This window comes from Copidosoma floridanum, unplaced genomic scaffold (genome assembly GCF_036245765.1).
Source record: "Copidosoma floridanum isolate Cflo_tuat_1 unplaced genomic scaffold, Cflo_Japanese_pri ptg000016l, whole genome shotgun sequence".
NCBI classification, from domain to species: domain Eukaryota; kingdom Metazoa; phylum Arthropoda; class Insecta; order Hymenoptera; family Encyrtidae; genus Copidosoma; species Copidosoma floridanum.
The window spans coordinates 11,517,372-11,535,963 of NW_028321893.1; the positions used below are offsets into that span (position 1 = coordinate 11,517,372).

The window sequence follows — 18,592 nt, forward strand, 5'->3', positions numbered from 1 at the left end:
AGGTGGGTAATTTGTTAAAGATCAAGCGTTGTTCTTGACAGTTTGCTGAGGCAATTAATGTGCGTATATTCAACTTGTACAAAATAAATGAGATATCTGTTTTCCCTGTTTTACCTTGGTGTGAGTGTAACTGTTTGTGGTTGACTCTCATGCATTGCGTTGGTGTGCGTCTCCGGTCTAAGTGGAAAAACGGCTTGCCCAGCACTTAAGGGTATTTCGTATATCATCTAAAATTTCTACTTTACCGACTTGTATATAATAAGATTATTGTTGATAACTAATTATATAACTATTTAAATCCAAAATGATGAGAAGAGCCCCTAAGCTGGTACTTTGAAGAAACAATCAAGCCTAAAATCAATACAATTTGTTGCGAATTGAGAGAAAAAAGTTACATTTCAGATTGTGCACACTGACCCACTCTTTCATGATCACGAAATGTGACTTTTTTCTCTCAATTTGCAACAAATTGTATTGAATTTAGGCTTGATTGTTTCTTCAAAGTACCAGCTTAGGGGCTCTTCTCATTATTTTGTGCTTAAGTAATCATATAATTAGTTATTAACAATAGTTTCTTATTGTAGAGAAGTCGATAAAGTAGAAATTTTAAATGATGTACTGAATGCCCTTAAGATTGTCGCTGATTCCAAGCAGTATCGAAATTATCCTGTGATAGATGTACATGACCAATCATATCACTGCATCCCCTTTTACGCGTGTTTTTAAACGGTGAAGCATTTCTATGGTAATTGAACAATTAGAATTAACAAATGCACAAAATAAATCGCGAAAGGGAACCCATTCCATGACTTCACCTGAGAATTGCGGAATACTCATTCGCGGTAGATTTACATTCGTAATCACGCCGGGTCCCACGTTCTGAGCTGTAGTGACTGTTATTAATGCGCATCAAAAATCCAAATGGAAGATTGATTCTCAGCCTTGATGAAAGGAGACTTTGCTGTGGTAAATTTATTTGTGCTTAAAGCTCAAGCATTAAGTTTGACCAATTTGTGCAGCTATCGCGTGAATTCCCACGTTAATGTTAACACAATCTATCCAACATTTTTTCAAATTTACATCTTGAGTTTGCATTATAGGTGTTACTCTGCTGATGGTGGCAACTCAATGTGCACAATTAATTGCTCTTTTCAGTCACTCAAAAGCAACACTTTGCTTCTTATAAAGTGCTTTTACTTCCTCTTCCAGACTTGCTTTCAACTTCTCGTCCGTGACTTACGATATTCGTCTTCTACTTGTAGATCATTAGCGTTCAGAGAATTGCCTCTGTTCTCTTAAGAAATCGTAGCTAGCTGTGTATAATTTTGAACTGCTTCCCTTATCGCCAGTATCTAGGTAGATTTGTGTTCAGTGTCGTTTATTGCTGAGTAAGTTAAACGTATGTATCTTATATACTTGATTTGCTTTTGAATATGTGATTTGTTTGCATTCATAACTCTGAAGATGGCAGTTGTCTTGATTATCACAACGCTAATAGCTATCTGACAAAATATACTTGCATTTGTTCTGACGGTTGTACTGTTTCATATTTTAAAAACAGACACAGTTTGTTAACTTTTTATTTTCTCAAGTTAACTCACGCTAGATGCTTCTTTTGCTTGGATAGCATTTCTCGTACAACGTGTGTCTTTTTGGTGAGTTATACTTAGCGTTTCTTACAGCTTGTAAATACAGTTTTCATCAGCTTCATTACCATTATTCTGTCAAAATCGCCAATCATACTTTTCACATGGGTCGATTTGGTGTCGAAATCTCAACGCGATGTTAGTTTTACAGGAAATAATAACGGTTAGGCCATCGGTTCTGTCAATGTCAATAAACAAATTTATTCACTTTTAATCTTAAATGTGAAGTGCAAATCGTTTGGTTCTATGAATCATTACAAAAAATTTTGTTTTACTATAAAATCTTTGAACTAGCTTACCAATGTCATCAACATGATGCGCGCACGCACACACATACACACAAATGATTGCTGACGGCAATACGGCATAACGTGACACGGCCTCAATTTTTTTAGCTTGGAGCTGAAATTCTCTCTGCCTAGCAAGCAGTAACAATTTTAAGTGTTAGGCAAGCCGTTTTCCCACTTAGACCGTGAACGCACACTAACGTAATGCATGAAAGTCTATCACTAACACTCGCACCCACACAAAGGCAAAATACACAAAATGGTTATACTTAAATATATTATTCAAGTTGAATATGCGTTTATAAATCGCCTCAGTAAGCAGTAAACAATGCTCAATTCTTAAACATATGTGTATTTTACTCAAATTTTTGTATAAGGCTCAGTCTTTTTTGTAGGTTTAATAAGTAATTCCTCATAAAATTTTAAATACACGTAGTGATTTCACAAAAAAACGTTAATATTAATTTTCAAATCTCGTTGATAAACTTGAATTACAATCTGTGATCCATCATGTAAACAAGCCTTTACCGAGCAATTGTTTAAAAAACTTAACGAATATGCAATAATTAATTGAAAAATCATTTTAGTCTTTTTATTTACCATAGGAAATTAAGTTCTCGATTAAAAAATTGATGTGAAGTAAGTCAAGTAACTTTCTTAAAAAGCATGATTCATCGAAAATTTTTTTAGTTTTAAACAGTCACACATATTCATCATAAAAATTTGCATTACAGTTCATATTTTATGTAGTTAACAGTATGAGCCCTTAATGTATCGTTAATCAAATTTTAACCTTCGAGAATATTTACTGTATATTCAAGTATGTAACTGATAGAGTTAGCAGATTTTTTTTAAGAAATCAGAACTTTTTCATAAAAATAGTCCATTTTATCAAAATTTATTTAACGTGTAGTCATGACGAATACTGGATAAAAATGTGTAGACATATAAGTAATGCAACATTGCTAAGATGGCGGTGTTATCTTTATCGACATATTCATGACAGAACTACTTTTTTTGTGGTGCTGTACAGATGTTTTTATTACGATTGTTAACAGCTGTTTTAGGTTTAAACTTGTTGTTACAGCTAACTCTGTTTACAGTCTTCAATCTGCTGTACCATATGCTGAAATTCCATTTCTCGTTATGCTCATGTGTTTCACAAATACATTAATTTTATGTAACATAAGTATAAGAACCTATTGATAATTTATAGAAAATATCATAGTTTAATTGGTAGTTTTTTTGGTGTAACAAGTTTTTAAGAGCCCTCAAGGTATTTAATGAATCAATGTTTTGAGTTAAGTTTGTTGTACGTGATAAGCATTTTTTATGTGTATACTTAGTGTTACAAAAGCAAACATATTTTTTTTTTTAATAAAACAAAATTTAAGGTACTACTGCGATATCATAAATGCATAACCGATTCTTAAAAAGCTAAATAAAACTGTGTAGTAACTGAACTACAGGATTAATATTATTATCATAGCCGCTACACCGTGATCTTCTTTGCTGAAGCTGGTACTACTGTTTTTGTATTATTATTTTTTTGTTTTTAATAGTAAAAACAACTTCATGAGAAGTCAGTTGTTAGCTGAGAATATTTAATCCTGTTATAAACTAAAATACCTTTCAGAATAAAATTTTTTCACAATACTTATGGGAGACGCTTGGAAATAATGTGTTTAACATGGATTGAGATGTTTTAATACTAAAGAAATGTATTTTTGTTTTAAGCAACATTTTATTTGCCCTTATATCAATGCACTATAAACAATGTCGTCCTGTGTATTTCTTCAAGGCTTGAACATTTTTTCATGCAAAATTTAGAGATATATAAAATATAAAGCCATAAAAAGTAAAATAAAAATAAAAATCTGTATAGTCTACGTAGCTGTTTACACTCTGGGAACATCGCTCAGTCATTACTAACATTTCAGCAATATTTGAACTGGATTTACCACAATATTTAACTTAAGATCTAAAATGCACTCGAGTTTTGTAATGATTGAAATGTTAATTTAGTATATCCGTCGTTACGACAACTGGGTACTTGTTTGTAATGAGTAAAGTTTTGCTGAGCAATATTTTCAGTTAAGTGTCCGATCTACTTTTTTATGATGGACTTGATATTCATGATACAATTTTAAAGTCCCGTGCACAAACATACTTATGCCTTCTTTTGGCTTAATATTTAATTATAATAGTGACAAAAGTGCATAGTCTGGTTGATCATGCTACATTTACTAAAGATCAAGGGACATCTTTTCTGGTACAAAATTTATAAAATCTCAATAGATGAATCACTAATGCGAAAGTTTTATTCGTAAATATTTTCGTAAACGGAAAAATAAGGCGCAAGCCACTTGATTACTTTCTGATTGCTTGACTGTGTGGAAAAAAAAATTATTTAGAAATAAAACATATTTAATATATCTCATTTAACTAATCCTAGAACTCAATTTTTAAAATTTTGAGAATGAAGTCAAATGTTTTTTATGTACAATGATTTTATGCTGCAAAGTAAAAAGATCTGCTCGAATAATCTAAATCTTAAAATTTTCGAGCTGTTTTTAAGTTTCATATATGTAAATAGACGTTAACTGTTCTCAAATTTCTAATAGGTAACATAAAAGTTACGTGACTGGTCATTTCAATAGGAAGTAGAATAGAGGCGTTATCAGTTCATAGTATGGATAAAATATTGTCATGCAGTGAACCGAAATAGTCAGTCAATGTTTTACGGATATTATGATTTTTTTTACCGGTTGACTGCAACAGCTCTTAGGCAAAGTCGCCGGGGCCACTCACTCACCACCTTGTGTGGGGGTGAATTGCTGCACCCATTTCACTGATGTTATACCTAATCCATTGGCAAAGTGCGAGTATCTCCGGTGAAACACCTTGCCAGTTAAGCTGACACTCTCTGCACCAACGGTGCATTGGGTCCACTCACCACTGTGTAGCCTTTCCCTAAAGAGGACTCTATATTCCAGGACAACCACTCCTCGCTAGTTAAGCCAGCGCTCTCTGCTGAAGTATTAGATCCAGGCTAATTAGCATCCCCGGAAAAGCTCTTTGTTTCAGGTACCACTCCTCATCGGTAAGGCCGGCGATCCCTGTCTGGCGCATCGCATCTGCTAACCCTTACCTGGAAATTAAAGTTATTATTTTATAGATATCTTTCGACAAGTCATCGGTGGCTACCGAGTCCTACATTAGTATACATCTTCCTATATTATATTGTTTTCACTATTCTCTAAAATTTGCTTCCCCACTCTGCTACACGCTGCCCCATGATTTGCGTTATTTTTATTCTATTTTTAACCTTAATCTGCCTGCAAAAACATCCACAGGCCACCCCACCCCTTCCCCAAGCTGCCGCACCCCTTTTCCACGCTACCCCACTCTTTTTCCCTTGCCCAATCCCTTCCCCACCAGTTTTTAACCTTTCATACATTACACGTATTAGTAACAAAATTTTTGTAACTCGTTATAAATTTTCTTTCATTTTTAAATGACTTCAGAATTGGGACAATCTTATCTGAAAATTAAGCAGTGTATAAATAAATAAGATTTTAAATAATACATGTATGTTAATTTTTCAAAAAAGTTTAATGCATTTATTAAATTGATTTTTTTATTAATTTTCTGTAATTTTAATGTCTTTGTAGAGCACTTTTTCTTAAAAATCCTCTTCCACATTGTTGACAAATATTTTTGTTGATGACTATTTCGTGCGTTAAGCGGTGCCTTTTTAAGTGGTAAACTCTTTTTTAATTATTGTTACAGGTTCCACATAGTTAGATTTTTCTAAATTTGTCTCTTTTTAGTGTTTCACAAAATTTTTTTTATGTTTAATTATTTTTTCGCAGTAGTGACATGAATAACCTTCTTTTGTCTAAATTTTCATGTTACTAAAGAGTAATATTTAAATTTCAAAATGCAATAATTACATTTAAAATCTTGGTTTCTGAAAATAAAACAGTTTTAAATATTTTTAAGTTATAATATTTTATAATACATATTTTTATGTCAATAATACTTTTTTGAATCCATTGATATTTCATACGAAGATATGATAACGACGCGTCGTTGGAATTTATCATGAATACATTGTTTGATTTTCAAAATTTTGTTCTAGACACTATTTTTCATTTTCAATTCATCTTCAGAATCATTTTGAATAAAAATGAAAATTTTTTGGATTTAGGCATCGGGATGAAGCTACATACAATTAGCCATGCGAAAATAAAAGTTTGTTATAATATAATCTTACAGAATCGAAACTTAGGTTCTGTTATTTATTCATTGTCATAGAAAAAGCCAAAATTAATGGAAATTGTTTTCTATGTAAAATAAACGGTAAACAACAATGATCCCTGGCATTAAAAGTGATTCTAGGTATAAATCCCATTAGTCCTTTGTTTTCACCTGTAATCATTTTAGCTTTAAAATTATACTTAAATAATTTTGTTCTGCGTAAACGAGTTTCATTACATAATCTGTCTATTATACTTAAATTTCTTATCAGCATCATACTAAATTTATTTTAAATTTTAGCTGATATGGTGGTGAGCCCTTATAAGTTGCATTTAAAACTTCTACTTGGAAATTTAACTTAATGTTTTCGTAAGATTCATCTGTTTCTTTTGCTGTTGCACAATCAATACTGTAGTATGACGTGGCAGTTCCTTCCATACTGTTGAGTATTTTATTGTTACATAATAGAGTGCATTCGTTACGTGATGTTAAAATAACTTGGTTTATGAAAAAATTGTTTGTTCATCGAAAATTTTACTGCAGATATCTTTGTTTTTAGTTAATTTGATAATAAACATTAAGTAAAGTTTCTTTGGCTCCGCGTGCCAATCCCCCATGAATCTTGACTACAAAAAAAATACAAAACGTCTCAGTTGGAAAAATTAAGAACTCTGTATTTTGGTTCCAGATGTAATTAAAACTGCGAAAACTTTAAAATTTAAAAAAAAATATATCATATGATGTTGGTGTAAATCATAAGAATACTAAGAAAACAAAGAATGAAATGTGTTTTTTTTTAAAAAGACTGTAATATGCCCTTATTGCTTCACTTTGTTTTAGAAAAAAGAGGCATAGATTTGATTGTTGTCGAAATTGAAAAATAATTTTACCATTATTAAATAAATATAATGTAGAATAAAAACGGCTGTTACTACACAACTTAAGTTTTAGATAATTGACACGATATTAAAATAACAGCTTCTGTTTAGCTACCTTTCATGCATACATTTTTAATAAAATAAAAGGCTTTAAACAATTTGAAAATACAAAAACAAGTTTTTCATATATCACCAAATGTGGTAAAATCTAATGACAAAGAAACGATGTGTGGCCAAATTTATATTTCCTATAATAATAGTGCTATGAAAAAGAGATTAGACAAAAATCAAATTTGATTGAAAAACATCTAAAAACTTTGACTGAAATTCTTAGCGAAAATATTTATGCCAAAAATTACAAACATTTATATTAATCGTGTAACATAAACAAACTTCCAAACTATAAATTATACTTTATAATAATAACTAATTAATTACAAAACCGTTACAATAAACCAGTTACTTCTGAATGTGGACCAATTATCATAACAAAATAATTTATACACCTGCATTATGATAGAAAATAATCGCATGAATTTTTTTTAGAAATTTTGAAGATAAACGGAAAATAGGAAATCTTTTTTATTTTACCAGCAACTTCCGTAGGCGGTCCTCGATATATGCAACAACACTATCAAGATGCAGTGGCAATGATGCAAACATGTGACAAACCAAATTCATTTATGACAGTTACTTGTAATCCAAAATGGAAAGTGACGAAGAATGTTTCATAAAATTTTCTGAAAGGTACAACTTTATACCATTTACCAAACATCACTGACATATTAGTTTATTCGAAATTACAATTAATTTTGAATAACATAAATTTAAAAAAAATTTTTGGTCACACCATTGCATATATTTATACAATAGAATTCCAAAAAAAAGGTTTGCCACATGCTCACACAGTAACGTTTCCTCCAAATAACGAATTGCATACTCCTGAAAACGTAGATCAATACATTTCTGCTGAAATACCAACGCATAACGAAATTTTGAAAAACCTTGTGATGTAACATATGCTACATGGTCCTCACACTGCGAAAAGTCCTTGTTTTGAAAAAAATTTAGATGTTTGTGAAAAAGGCTCTCCAAAATCTTTTAATAATAATACTACATTCGCGTTAATGGTTATCCACATAACAAAAGTCGAAATAATAGTTCAGATAAAATTTTTAGCAAAATTAAAAACTGCAATACTAAAATTCCAGTTGACAATTCTATGGTAGTTCCCTACAACATATATTTGTTTAAAAAATATCAATGTCACATAAATGTTGAATACTGTGCTTTCATTAACAGCATTAAATATATTTATGATTATATACGTAAAGGCAGCCATAGAGCATACGCAAAAATAAAAAAAATTGATTCAAATGATAATGATGAAAATAATGAAATTTCTGATGAAATTACACAATTCGTTGACGATAAATATTTAAATCCAATGAGAGCAGCATGGCCAATACAAGAGTTTCCCCTTATGGGCAGGTGTCATACTGTAATACGATTAGCAGTTTACACTGAAAATCAACAAACTATAATTTTTGAAAAAAGCGATATTGACCAAGCAGTTTTAAACTGGAAACAACACTTACCGCTTAGTTTGATTTGAATGAGATAGATGAATTTGCAAAAACTATTAAGTACCTTAACATTCCACAATAGTACGTTTTTGATAATCAAACTAAATGATGGAAAAAACGTAAAAATAATTAAATAAGCTTTGCTATAAGAAGACTGAATATTGTATCTCTAAAAGATCAAGAACGTTTTTTTTAAACTATTTTTGAATCGTGTTAAAGTTGCAACAGTTTCAAAGATTTGCAGAAATTTAAAGAAATTCTGTGTAATAACTATAAAGATACATCAAGTAACATGGGATTGATCGAACACAACTTCCACGTTCTCCAAATTTTTGATGAAGCCTGAAAAATTATGTTACCTTTCCAATTTAAAAATTTTTTTGCGTGGTTTTTTTTGTCACAAAATATCCAAGATAACGATGTATGGGATAAATTTAAAAAATCTTTCACCGAAGACTTTTTTGAAAATAAGGTTAACTTAGCTCTTTTGGAATTGAATAATATTGTTTCTTCTGAAGATAAATCTTGCAAAGATTTTAGCTTACCAGAACCTGAAATAATCGAAACGGTTATTGATTCCAAAAACAATCAATATGACGAAAAAGTTTGTGTGTGGGGGTGTGTGTGTGTGCATGCGCGTGTGTGTGTAATATTTTTTACATATTTTTATTTTTGATTAATTTATTGTTATTGTTACGTATATGGGATAATCAAGGGACACGTTATATATTGTAAAAATTTTATGAAAAGCGTTTTACTTTCTACCAATTTTTCCAATAGTTTCATAATGTTCTAACGTAAAAATTCTAACAAATTATCACTTTCTGTTATGTTGCAACATTTTTCATGGAGTACTTTTAGTTTATATATTGTATGATAAATGTCATTTTTCATATTTGACACATTTTCATGGTTCCACATAAAGACTGATTGTTGATGATCGCCACTGTAATTATTTTACCATAATTTAAAATTTTATAAGTACACTTACGGATATCATGTCTTACATACATCTACATTTCAACGACAAAAAAAAAAATCAATGGGCCTGTTTATTTGCCTCATGAGTTGTGTGGAAAAAATATATGAAAATATACCAAATTGGATCAATTTTAGGAAGAACTATCAACCAAGATTGTATTTAATAAATCTTTTATGAAAATGAAAAATATTTTGACTCTTCATGAGAGGGGGTAAAGAAACGGACAGGAAATATGTGTAAAGATAATGAGGGAGTGGGGGCAGCAGGTGTTAGAACAAATTGAGGGGCAGTGAGGGGGCTGAAGGGGGGAATAAAAAGTGTTTTTGGGTTAATTTTGTACTGAAATAAAAAACAATTTTGCCTTGTTCTAAGGAGGTGGGCTGGCGGGGTGTTGAGAAAATCGAAAAGAAAGAATGAGGTGGCAAGCAGGCTTAAGAACAAATTTATGGGTAGCGAGGGGGCTGAGGGGAGATAATCAAAACTTTTATTGGGTAAGTTTACCACTAAAAGAACAAAAGATTTTTGCTTTGTTTTGAGGGGCCGCTGAAGAAGTCTGAGTGGTGGCTGAAGGAAGGAAGAAAATGTTCGAAAAAGGGCCGAAGGGGAATTAAATTATGACGCTAAGGGGATAAATTAAAAGTTTATCGGGTTCATTTTCCATTGAAACAAAAACACTTTTCTACTGTTGTGAGTAAGGATAAGGGGCAGTCAAATATGAGTGTGGGGGGCCTGGACAGCCCCGTCGAAATCCTTGTATAATATAGGAAGATATAGAAATACCTCTATTATACATGTATGTACTTATAAAGCTTTTCCTCTCTGCGTGCTCCACGCGCCAACTTATAGTAAAAGATAATTAACTGTATTCTTATCCAAACAAGTTTCTCATCTTCAGTGCACGAAGCGAGAAGAAATAATAGAATTGATTATTTAGTGAACTGAAAAAACTTATGTTAAAGCTCTGATATTATTTCATTCTTCAAAAAGTAAACCTTAATTTTACATTCTTCGTTTTTTAACGTTCCACAGTTACATCAGCTGTCTACATATTCGTTCATCTTATCTGTAGTAAGAGGTAATTGGATCTTTTTAGACATGAAATATACATGCTAGGAAAAAAAGTATTTATGTCAATTTAACTGATTGAGTAAAGATTACAAATAAATAAAATTTTTCGTCTCATATTATAGAAGTACGGGATTTCAAAAATTCTAACTAATATTAAAATCGAAAAAATTTGTATGTAGTTGAAAAAAATATACGATTTAATAATATTCCTGAATATTGCATATTTAAATATCAGATAAAATACAAAATGAAACGTAAATATATATAACAATAATGTTGTAACGAGTAGATTAAATGTTGTATAAACCAAAAGATCAAAACAGATTTTATTGGAAGCTGATATTAAACGAAGTTAAAGGAAAACTTTCTTTTGATGATATAAAAGTATTCACAGGTGCGAAACATAAAGTTTGAAAGAAACCACCGTACCCATGAGCCTCACTGATCATAATTGTTATGTTGAAGGTTTTTCTTGTTAAATTCATGATAAAGCTTTATCACGTTGAAAAGAAATTTCGAATCAAGATACTTTATCATATAAAGACTTAAAAATTATCAGAACTAACGACTTTTTTCTCTGAAATTTCTGAAGAACACACAATAATCCTTAATCAAAAATTTCTTACAAATTTTCCTTCTTAATTAAACCAAGATCGAAGAAATGTTTTTCAAGAAATTGAATGTTCAGATAACATAGTATTTTTCACAGATGTTTTAGGAAAATTAAGTGAAAGACTTTCGTATAAAACATTAATTTAATATTTCTTATTAATTTGTAGAAAAAAAATGTCAATGGTATAGAAGGGAATTTCCTTTATTTCACTTACTGAAGATATGATATGTCATAGAAGTTTTATATTACATTTAGACTTAAGTATAGTTGAAACTATAACATAAGAACTAAAATTAAATAAAATTAAGTTATGGAATGCTGATTTTATTATTTAAATGAAGTTAAATAAAGCATCAATTGTTTTTAAAAAAGAATTGTAGATCTTTAATCAGGCGTTACGTGGTTGAGTAAATAATAATATTTCTTTTACAGATAAATTAATAATTCTTGGTGACGATTTTCGTTAAAGTTTTCGTATTGTAAGAAGTATAAATAAAATAGTAAGTGAAGAAAGTATATTTTTTTAACTTGAAGTCACATTTAAAAACTTTAAAGTCTACACCAAAAATGCGTTTAATTGAGAAAAAATTTTATGCTTACTATTGAAAATAGGAGAAGGAAAGATTAGTTTTTTTGAAATTCCAAACGAATGGAGACCAAATAAGGATTGTTTTAAATTTTTTAATAATGTTACTGAATCTTCAATTAAAATTACAATTTTAATGTTACACATTAAATCATCGTATTTATAAATTATAAAATTTTAAATACAATGAACAGAAAAACTGTGATTCATTATAGTGTACATCCTTCAATATATGATATAGTTTATACAACAAATAAAAACATATACTTAAATTTTCCCATGGAATACTTCAAATCTATTTAGGAGGGTTTAAACTTAATTTAGAAATAAATGCCATCTTAATATTCATTCGAAATTTATATACTTTAAAAGAATGTTGTAACATAATAAGACTAACTATAACAAAGTTATACAAGTATAGTCTTGAGGCTGAAATAACAATTGGTAAAAAAAGAACCAGAGCAGTCCTAGGATTACTACAATTACTGACAATTTAATTATTATTTTCTACTAAAACCTTTTTTTCTTGCAGTTAGCTTTCTCTATGACTAAAAATAAGTCTCAAGGTCAAAATTTAGTCAATTAAGAGTTGTATTTAAGAAAGCCATTATTCACATACCCTCAATTGTATGTTGCATTATCTACATGTTAAAGTCCTAGCAACGTTATATAAAATACGTGTTAGAAATATTTAAAATGAAAACGAATATTATTTGGACTAAAATTATTGATAATGTTGAATAATATATAATATTTATCGTGAAAGATTTGGTAAGGTGTACAAACAATTCTTAGGAAATACATATTTTAAGGTACCGGGGATCCCATGAAGCAACCTGTTAGATGTTTATACTTATTCTTGCTGTTAGCAACTTCTCTTGATCTTCCTTTCCTCTTTTTCTTCTTAAGGGCATGTTAGTGCTTTAAAGCCGTTAAACGTAAAGCACAGTTGTAGAACGCACGTTACTCTGGTATCTCTAAGCCTAGCTAATCTCAGAACTCAGTTAAGTCTAGATTTCGAGAGAAGAGTAACTTTTTGGCTGCATGCTTGCTTTTTTTATACCCCTCCAGGTAATAATGTACTTTCGTTGGCTCTTGACCTAGACCTTTTGTCAGCATTCTACCCGAACCTTTCTTACATACGTGAGCGTATTGATTTGACTTTAAATTTCTATTTAACGATTCTACTTGTATAAAAAGTTAATTTCACTGTTTAAACCCTACATTTTTTAAGAGGAAAAACTAAATTATTTAGAAAATTCAAATCAAAAGATTTGACCCGTAACAGTGTATAATGCTCAAATTTTTGGTATTATAAGATATTTCAAGAATCATTATAAGCCTAAATCATTAAATTTAATTTTGTTCAGTTTTTAACGATAAAAATATTTCTTGGATTTCTTCAATACCCTTTATTGGAAACCACAACTTTTAAATACAAGGCAACATTTTAAATTTATTATAAATTGTAACATGTCGTGCCTCACTCACTTAACCATAAGTAGTGGGGCATATTAAGTAGTTGTTTTATCAACGGACTGAAGGGATGAGGTGAATAATTATGTGGGAAACATGCATAAAATAAAAAAAAATTAAACTCTTACATTAATAGAGCTTATATTTATTGTAACCATCGTTTGATTCTAACAACTATGTATGTCATCCGACTATCCAGCTCTTTACGTGATCGCGTTAACCTTCAGCTTCACGGGTATAGCTTCGTCAGTTGCCGTTTGGCACAATGCTTAGAGCGTAAGGGATAGGATGTTAAGGAGTGGGTCTACCGTGGTGGTATAACAGCATAAACTGGTTGCTGCAGCGAGTGTAGTTGATGGGCACCAGAAGGTCTGACAGACAGTGGCTGGCACTTGAACACAACAGTCCTTGGCAGCGCGTGTGTGTAGGCTATTTCAGTAGACCAGGTTGACAACAGGTAGTTGTTTCTGCTTCTCCTGCTGCCGCCCGGTGTTGTACAGCGCAATATGCTCTTTACATACGCCCGATAAAACGCATGCCAACGATATACATCGTCGCTTCAGGATAACCCATCACGACGGTAAGTGGACAAGAACGACAGTGTTCCTCCTGACGGCTCGCTGATTCGTACTACCTCGGTGCTCTAGCTACATGTATGTGTTGGTACACACACACTATCTTTTGTGCATGGTCGTGTGTTGGCCGTGCTGCCCATAGGAAGGATAGGTGACGATACATGGGTCTTAGATAAGGTAGGGTTAGTAACCTCTCCTCTTGTCTGCTAAACATATACTTTTACTGTGACGTCGGTTTGCCACGTCACAAATCCCCCTTCGCAAATCTTGGCTTTACCCTGATTTTTCGCACGCCCTACAGGGTGAGCGTCTGATTCCAGCTAAGTACTTTATTAGAACAGGTGTGTAAGTTGGCGTAGAGTATCTGAAAAATTACAAAAGAGTTGCAAAAACAAAGCTAAATAATAATACTTTCAAAAATAAAATTAAAAACGTAGTGAAACTGTATAGTAACAAAAATGCCAAGGACAAAAAAAGTAATAATTGCCTGCCCAGTGGGAGCAAAGTTATCTGTTAATTACCTCGATGTAACTCAAAAATAAATAAGAAACTTATAATTTAACTTATTAAACAAAAAAAAATGACTTCGTCCTTTTTGAACTGGTTGGAGCCGTAAGGGCTCTTCCTCGCTTTCATTGTCAGTGCCATAGTGCTGTCTACACTTTACAATTTTACTAACCTACCCTTCGGTACCTTTCCGTACCTAAACTCAGCCAATACCTTGGCTGGTAATACGATAAAAAAGGAAAAAAAATTTTCGACCAAGTTACGGTAAGGGAGCAAAGAAACAGGTGGACAAACGAATGGGAACTAAAAAATGCTTATGGATATGGGTGTAAAGCTGAAAAGGCGTGTGTATAAGACACTATTAGTGGATGCCGCCGTTCGCTGTAATTAGAATACATAAATTCGTCGTCTGCCGTGTCACTCTGTTTTCCTTTTAGAAATACCTTGGTAATTTGTAGTAAAAAAAAAGTTTTCTAATTGTTTATTTAATGATTCATTTTTTGGATGATAAATAATTTATAAAGCCTCTTAGTGTGAAAACTGAGCAAACTATATTCTGAAAGACTGCATTACCAATTATACACATAATCAAAAACAAAGAGAAAAAAAATGACGAAATAGGGTAGAAAAATAAAGTACATCTTCCATTAAGAGAGGAAAAAAGAAAAGAAAACAATGAATCGTGGGACCCATATAACAAGGGCAGCTTCAATAAAGTTTTTAAAAAGAAACTATGTTTTCAAATTACACAATTTTTGTCAATTGAACATAACTTTATTTTAAAAATACAAAGTTTAATAAAGCTTATTCATTATTTTGTATTAATAAAAATTTATCGGGTGTACTTTTGTCGTCTTGTTTTGTATACTTTTAGATTTTTGCGCCGTTTGAGAATGTCACGTTTATTTACATTTCCGATCAGACATACATTAGATATACATTTCAACTAGACTACCCACCTGAAATATATATGACAAAATTTCATGTGTAGCTACTTCGGAAAAGCCATACTTCATTTCATGTGATTTTACGTATGGCCTTACAAAAGGGGTTTAGGATCGGTGATGCCATATGGAAAACACGTGGAATCACAAATTGGAAAAAAAAATTTGTCAATTAGAATTTATTGCAGAATAATCTAATCTACCATACTTTCAAGTTTCAAGTAGTTTTGTTATTATTTACATAAACAGAACAACATTCTTAAGGACGTTGTATAGTTAATAAGTTCTTTTGTACATAACTACATTACGGATACCTTAAATAAAATGGATAAGCATAGCAAAATACTCACCTAATAAGTGATTTTTAAAGGAATTTCAATCACTTTAATGTTTAAATATGTAAAAAGTGTTATAACATGGGTTGAAACTTTTCACGATTACTCCATAAATAGTTTTGTATTAGTCCTGTGAGTTTTGTTGACATGTATTATTTTTATCATAGTTTTTAACGCTAATTCAGCAGCCGTTCCATAAGAACCTATGTTGAACACGATTTTTTATCGTCTTATTTCTTAATATTTAATAATATAACACATGCTAAAAAAAATATGAGTGATTCAGAATAATCTAAATATTACTATTTTTAATTTTCATGAGATTCTATTATTATTTCATGTAAGTAGGCAACGTCCTTAACTATATAACAAAACAATGCATAAGTATATCGTGTTTTAAAAATCACTAGAGCCAATAAGGATAATTTAACTGTTTTTAAAGTAGATGTTTTTCAAAATAATCAAAGTTCTATCCACTCATTACAAGATGAATTATTTAATTTCTTTAATCGAAAGCTATTTTTTTTTAATTTCAAAAAGTTCTGAAAATTCTTTGTAAAGTTATTCTATAAACTGTTTCTAAATAGGTATATACAATTACTACACATATATATTTATACAAACTAGGATGTCTAGGTCTACGTTTTCCCCCATTTTCGTCAAGTGAGGGCCCTACGTAAGAAGGTTCGCTTCACAACAATATTTCCCTGAACGGTAGCCATTACTCCTTGGTGCTTCGTGCATCATCACCCGCTTGTCTAGCGAAGAAGGCCCGCCTTTCCGCCAGCCACAGGTTGCAACAATGCGGGCAGTTTGCGTTGCTGACACCTTGTTTGCCAGACTTGGGGCAAGACTTCTTTGTTGGGTCGCACATGGGGCACCGCACATAGCGGTGAGCTAGATCTCCGCACTTCCAACAACCTTGTTTCGGAGCTGAGATGGCTTCGGAAATCTGAATTGGCTTCTCTGCCAAAAGGTTAACCTCGGGAATAAATGGTAGGGGTCCAGATATGTCTATTGGCCATGATACTTGCAGATCCATGAGGTGTAGCGGGCAGGGTGGCGCTGATGCATGCCGTCAGGGGCACGTATCCTCTTTGCACCAGTTGGACTTACCGGAGTACCATCTGGATTTTAGCTTAGTTTCGTGGATGCTTGCTCCATCATATTTATTGCAAATGCAAACTCATGCAAGTGTGCATCCTACATTCGATGGTCCTCATCTAAGAATGAGTTTATCATCGGGTTCAAATTGCGAATCATGCGCTCTGTAAGATTGGCTTGTGCATGGTATGGCGGAATGTTCAAGTGTTCGATGCCATAAATTTAACACATTTTTTTTCAATTCCCGATTGACAAACTCCGTGCCATTGTCAGTTAAGTGTGCTCATCACACGTGTACTATCTGATTGCGTGACATCAGACCATCAGACCTACAAACATCCGGTTATGACGCTGCCATAGCACAAGTAACCTGTATCTTTTCATACATTATCACCTTTTTGATAGCTAATACCAAAATATTACCTGGGATACCCAAATTTTTTCGATATGATTGAAAAGCTTATGATTTCTACTTTTAATTCCTAATTTTATGCAAAGAGTTAAGGTATATTTTGAAAAATATTGTAATATTTTTAATCAATATTGTATGGCTTTCCGTCAAAGTCCAAGTAAAACATAAATTTGTAAGAGATTTGTTTTCAAAAAATTGCCTGGCAACACAGCTTCAAATTTTTAGAGGTGGTTCAGCTTATATTAAAGTATAATTCTTCCAAGTTTCGTTGATACTTAAGGTATTTTGATTTTGTGATGAGCCACCTTAAGATGTATTTTGGTTTTCCCCACCTGTGTAATACTTATTCCTCTACCGCTTTTTGGATGCTTTTCCTGTCTGCCTGTTGGAGTGCTTTCAACTCGATGTATTCAGTAAATAAATTGAACAATCAAAAGATATCTGTGTCCATTTTTCGATGGAGGTTTTGATCCTACAATATCCATTGCTATTGCCATCCACGGTCGTTTGTCGGTTCTTTCCCCCATAAAACTGGTGGGAGCTTTCTGTAGGACTTTTTGCTGCTGACACGCTTGACTCTTTTGTTTATATTGAACTACGTCTTGAAAATAACTAGGCCAATAGTAATAATTGGCGAGATGGGCATAAGTTTTCTCCACCCCTAGGTGAACTGTCTAGAGAGCATCGTGAGCATCGTGTAATGCCTGGACACGGTGTTCGATTTTCCATTCATCGAGGTCCTCTATCGTTGAGATAACGATAGGGTTAGGCTTGTGGAAAAAAGGGTCCCGTTCTCATATTTCTAGTGTGCAAATTTCTGTGGAACCGCTTGCACCCTTTTTGCCCGTTTCAAGAACCATTTATCGCTCACTTGCTCTATATTTAGCGTAATTACTGTGACTGAGTTTTTTTGTGCACGGAATAAGGCATCTGGGACCTGATCTAGTTTTTCTTTTCTATGGACAAACTCCAAGTCATATGCCTGCAACGCTGTGTTCCACCGAGCCAACCTTCCTACTGGGTCCTTTCGTATATTAAGCCACAACAAACTGCTGTGGTCTGTGATCACTGTAAAACTTTCACCTTGTAGATATCTTCTTAATTTATCCACAGCTCACAGCACAGCCAAACACTCCTTTTCCATCACGGTGCAGTTCAGTTCTGGCTTGCTTCGTGTGCAACTGACATAACATATTGGATGTTTTTCGCCCTCAAAGTTCGGTGTTAATACAGCAGCCACAGTATAGTCGCTAGTTTCCGTTTGTAGGATGAACGGTTGCAAAAAATCAGGCCTCGGTGAAATCGAGGCTTCGGTTAGGGCTTGTTTGAG

General features: G+C 32.3%; 1 protein-coding gene across 4 annotated transcripts in view; it reads left to right on the plus strand.

Annotated features, from left to right (window-relative positions):
• Positions 1–18,592, plus strand: part of LOC106638809 (small glutamine-rich tetratricopeptide repeat-containing protein beta) — a 170,188-nt gene that overhangs the window by 130,703 nt on the left and 20,893 nt on the right. The gene's annotated exons all lie outside the window — the stretch shown is intronic.